General features: G+C 37.3%; 1 pseudogene; it reads left to right on the forward strand.

Moving 5' to 3' along the window:
* The first annotated feature begins 1,421 nt into the window (after nucleotides 1-1,421).
* Nucleotides 1,422-6,000, forward strand: part of LOC145932818 (uncharacterized) — a 7,497-nt pseudogene continuing 2,918 nt past the window's right edge.

The following is a 6,000-nucleotide window of genomic DNA, read 5'->3' on the forward strand; positions in this document are numbered from 1 at the left end:
TGATCAATACATTTGTCGAAATCGAATAAATGTAGTAACGTTGATGGTTTCATGTACAAAGAATTATCAGATGAAGTAATTTTTATAATTTTTGAAGTATACATGTTAACCGCTTTGAGTGTTAGATCACTAATCCATAGCGGAGTTTCAGTTAGCTGCTCAATGTCTGCTCGTTTCCGCATTAGAGATTTCCATGTTTCAATGGGTAATATTATTTGATTGCCTCGATTATCACCGAGAGCCAAGTCCACATAGGATATTATTCCGACGCTGATTCCTATTTCCAAATATTTATAGGATGTTGCGGTTAGAGCATATCTTCGCCCAAGTATACGAGTCGCACGCTGAATGCTATAAAAATAATTAGAACAATATTTCAAAAATTATTTAAAAATCATTATTTAAAAATCTTTATTTTGACAAAAAAAGAATCGAAACTTACTTGTCACTTGTATTCTTAGACATTTCTTGTTTTGGAACGTAATAATTCATGCTGGCGGAGTACATTTTTAAAAGAACCTTTCACATAAGTGATTGATACAATACTAAATCATTATTACAAGTTTTTATTGATACAAAGCAATGGGGTGGGGATTATTGCTGACACAAAATTATTTTTAACCAATCATCAAAGCGCCGATGCACGACTGCTATGACATCATCCTCAATGCAATATTAAATGTAAAATAATGCAACATATCCAAAATTTCAAGCGTCAATGTACGACTGCTATGACATCATCCTCAATGAAATATTAAATGTAAAATAATGCAACATATTCAAAATTTCAAGCGTCAATGTACGACTGCTATGACATCATCCTCAATGAAATATTAAATGTAAAATAATGCAACATATCCAAAATTTCAAGCGTCAATGTACGACTGCTATGACATCATCCTCAATGAAATATTAAATGTAAAATAATGCAACATATTCAAAATTTCAAGCGTCAATGTACGGCTGTTATGACATCATCCTCAATGAAATATTAAATGTAAAATAATGCAACATATCCAAAATTTCAAGCGTCAATGTACGACTGCTATGACATCATCCTCAATGAAATATTAAATGTAAAATAATGCAACGTATTCAAAATTTCAAGCGTCAATGTACGGCTGCTATGATATCATCCCCAGGTGTTCAAAACATATGTAACAAAATCACAAGAAAATGCAACATAATTAAAATTTTCGAGCGCCAATGTACGGCCGCTCTCATCTTGAGATGAATCTCGCGAAATGTGCAAAAATGTATCAATTTCAAGGTCGATACATCATTCGTACGTAACAAAATCACAAAGTGCAACATACTCGAGTGCCAATGATCTCTACGATTAAATAAAAATTATGGTAAAGAGGCATACTATGTCAATATCTTTGTCAGAGGTTCAAGAAGTACATCTCAAGTAAAGAAATATGGCACAATTGGAAGCAAGTTTGTTGGAGCAATCAGCAAGGGTGAATTCGGTGGAAGAATATATTGTGTGGGAGCAGCAATGTGACGAATACATCGAATCACTGAAAGAACAAAGTCGAATAAAACGTCCACGATTACCGATCGGAGTTCGACAATCGCTTGTCTCCCAAATCGCGTGTCTCGAAGGGTTGAAGAATTCGGTACGCAGACGTTTTATACACGCAGGTGCTGGAAGCAGTTCGCGAGACGTCGGACTCATATGGCGAGAGATTGATACGGCGTTCGAGAGCCGCATCTTGACTGGTGCGGTGATAAACAGCAATCACATCGAACCTCGTCAATTTCTAAAGGAGGCCAAAGACATTGTGATCGGACACGTGCAAAAAGTGTTGCAAAAACACACTAGTGTGAAAGTGAACACTATATTTAATGGCGAGTTTGTGTCGGGTGATAAACGCGCTAATAAAACTATCAATACGAAAAACTGTGAAATCTTTCGCACGTCTGATTTGCGCGAATGGTACGATCAACGCGCTATGGAGACCACGCTAGCATCTCTCGAAGAGTTTCAAGAACGCGATAGTGGTTGGGCAGTGTCGCGAATAATCAATTTAATTGTAAATATAAACAAGTATAATCCAATGCGTGCGGGATGTCACATTAAATTACCGCGAGAAATAATGATGAAGAGAGCAGTGATTAACGTGAAATCAAAAGACACTGCATGTTTTGCGTGGGCTGTGGTCGCTGCACTGTATCCAGTTGCAAAATATAGTGAGAGAACGTCGTCATATCCGCATTACACAACAGTGCTGAATCTCCAAGACATTGAGTTTCCGATGACGTTGAACCAAATTAAAAAATTTGAACATCATAATGACATTTCGATAAATGTGTGTACAGTATCGAAGAAAAGAACATTGTCCCGATACGTCTCTCGGAGGAAAAGAAAGACAGACACGTCAACTTGCTGTACGTGGAAGACAGCAATAGCGTTGAACATTTCGCCTGGATTAAGAATCTCTCCCAGCTTGTCAGCTCGCAATTGAGCAAACATAATGGTCAAAAATATATCTGTGATCGGTATGTATATTTATTGCAAATTATATATTAAATAATCATAAAATAATTATAATTGCTATTATCTTTTACAGATGCTTGCATTATTTCGGGTCTGAGGACAAGTTGCAGACACATATGGTAGACTGCAGAGAGATGAATGACTGCGCTATCCGGTTACCGAGCGATAAGGACAAGTGGCTCGCGTTCAACAACTTTAATCGCAAAGAACGACTTCCTTTTGTCGTATACGCAGACCTCGAATGTGTGCTGACAAAGACGAATAAGAAGGAAGAAGAAAAGAATTTATACCAACATCACCAAGTATTTAGTATAGCATATTATGTACATTGCTTATATGACGATTCGTTATCCGAGTATTATTCTCGCCGTAGTGTAGATTGCATTTCGTGGTTTTCCGAACAACTTAAAAATTTAGCGATACGCGTAAAGAATATTTTAGCAACTAACGTCCCCATGGTAAATTTAACATCTGACGTGTGGGAAAAATTTCATAGCGCGACGCATTGTCATATATGTGAGAAACCATTCATGCAAGATGACGATACACGCGTACGCGATCATTACCATCTGACCGGGCGGTACAGAGGTCCCGCGCACTCAAATTGTAATCTAAATTATAAAGAATCTTTTTGTATTCCGATAGTTTTTCACAATTTATCAAGTTATGACACACATTTCATTATCGAGGATATAGCTACAGCGTTTGAAGGGAGCATTGAATTACTTCCGATAACTAAAGAAAAATATATATCATTCACAAAAACTGTCAATAGTACCAACGATGACAAAGATTGGAAAGCTTGCATAAAATTACGATTCATCGATTCATATAAATCTCTCACGACAAGTCTCGATAAATTGGCATCATTTCTAAGTAAAGACAAACTCAAAATTGTACATTCGGAATTTCAAAATTTACCGATTGAAAATTTCAATCTATTAACACGGAAGGGCGTCTTTCCGTACGAATATATAGACTGTGTCGACAAGTTGCAAGATACGTGTTTACAGCCGCGCGAATCATTCTACAGTTCCTTGACCGGTGACACAGTATCCGAGAACGATTACGCGCACGCCGAGAACGTCTGGAACCGATTCTCCCTTCGAACGCTAGGTGAATATAGCGACTTATATTTAAAAATTGATGTCTTGTTATTAGCAGATATTTTTGAAAATTTTCGCGATAGTTGTATCAAAAGCTATGGACTCGACCCCGCGTATTATCATACTCTTCCCGGGTATACGTGGGATGCAATGCTAAAACATACAAATATTACGTTCGAATTGCTAACCGATATCGACATGGTTATGTTTATCGAACGTGGTATACGCGGCGGTCTAAGTCAATGTTCCAACAGATGCGCTCATGCTAATAACAAGTACATGCAGTCGTACGATCCATCGAAACCATCATCATATCTCATGTATTTTGATGTAAATAATTTATACAGATGGGCAATGTGCCAACCATTGCCATATGCAGATTTTCGATGGGTCGACGACGTATCTAATTTCAACATCTCGTCAATAGCGCTCGATTCGCATACAGGCTATATCCTCGAAGTAGATTTAAAGTATCCACAACATCTTCACGACACGCACACTGACCTACCGTTTTGCCCGACACATGACAAACCGCCCGGCAAGCGGGAAGATAAGCTTCTCGCAACGCTATATGATAAGAAGCGTTATGTCATACACTACCGCAACCTGCAGCAATGTATGCGACACGGCCTTCACGTTACAAAAATACATCGCGTATTACAATTCACTCAATCTCCATGGGTCCGAAATTATATCGAACTTAATACAAAATTTCGAACACACGCGAAAAATGATTTTGAAAAAAAAATTTATACAAATTAATGAATAATGCGGTATTTGGCAAGACGATGGAAAATGTGCATAATCATGTCGATGTAAAACTCATCACACATTGGGATGGACGATACGGTGCAGAGGCAATGATTGCGAAATTTTCACAGTAGAAGCATTTTTTCTGAAAATCTAATCGCTGTCGAATTACGCAAACTCGAGGTAAAATTTTATAAACCAATCTATGTCGGCATGTGAGTACTCGACATCTCCAAAACGTGTTTATACGAATTTCATCACGAGTACACGTCACCGCTGTATCGTGACAGATGCCGGGTAATGTACACCGACACAGACAGCCTAATATATCACATTGAATGCGAAGATGTATATGAGAATATGAAGCGCGACGTGAGCAAATTTGATACGAGCGATTACGCTGTGGACAATGCGTACGGTATACTGCTCGTGAATAAAAAGGTACCCGGTCTAATGAAAGATGAAAACAACGGCGCGATAATGACCGAATTTGTAGGGCTTAGAGCAAAAATGTATGCCTTGCGAGTGGATGGCAAGAAAGATACCAAACAAAAAAGTAAAAGGTGTCAAGAGTAACGTCGTCGCGAGAACGATAACGTTTGACGATTATACACGGTGTTTGAATGATGATATTGAAATGACACGTAGTCAGTCTTGTATAAGATCGAAATTGCACGAAGTATACACCATTCGCGAGACAAAAATTGCTCTAAGTCCGTACGACGACAAGCGGTATATCATACCTGAAACCACTGATACATTACCGTGGACATTATAAAATACCTTTGTAAATAATATTTGTTGTAAAATATGTATATTTTGTATATTTTGTATATGTATATTTTGTAAAATATGTAAAAACTGTATATTGTATGTATGTATATTATATGTATATTAGTATGTATACCATGTAAAATATAAAATTGTATTATTTATAAAGATTATGCGTTAGATGTTTTTACAATATATTATTTGTAAAATAAACAGTGTACAGATATTTTAAATAAATGTTTATAATACATTATTCTTATGTATCCATGAGTTGTGTGATTTATCCAGTCCCAACCATTTCGCATAAACATCATCGCCTTGATCGAGGTACGAACGTGGTTCGAAAGTGGTTCGAAGGTGGTTGATCGAGGTACGAACGTGGTTCGAAAGTGGTTCGAAGGTGGTTGATCGAGGTTCGAAGGTGGTTCGAAAGTGGTTCGAAGGTGGTTGATCGAGGTACGAACGTGGTTCGAAAGTGGTTCGAAGGTGGTTGATCGAGGTTTGAAGGTGGTGTTACATTCGTCCGCAATGCGCAAGCGCGAATTAGCGAATATCGTCATTGCTTGTAGGAGGTTAGGGTTAGGAGATATCAGTATAAGACTGAATTAATACAGAGTATTATTAAAATTTATATAAATTTGCGTTTATTCCACGAAGGGAAAAGTGCGAATGATATTTAACAAAAAGTTTTTATCAATCTTTTTGTTAAATATCATTCGCACTTTTCCCTTCGTGGAATAAACGCAAATTTATATAAATTTTAATAATACTCTGTATTAATTCAGTCTTATACTGATATCTCCTAACCCTAACCTCCTACAAGCAATGACGATATTCGCTAATTCGCGCTTGCGCATTGCGGACGAATGT

This window comes from Prenolepis imparis, unplaced genomic scaffold (genome assembly GCF_030444845.1).
Source record: "Prenolepis imparis isolate NDT839.2.m4 unplaced genomic scaffold, iyPreImpa1.0 SCAF_2, whole genome shotgun sequence".
In the NCBI taxonomy this organism is placed as follows: domain Eukaryota; kingdom Metazoa; phylum Arthropoda; class Insecta; order Hymenoptera; family Formicidae; genus Prenolepis; species Prenolepis imparis.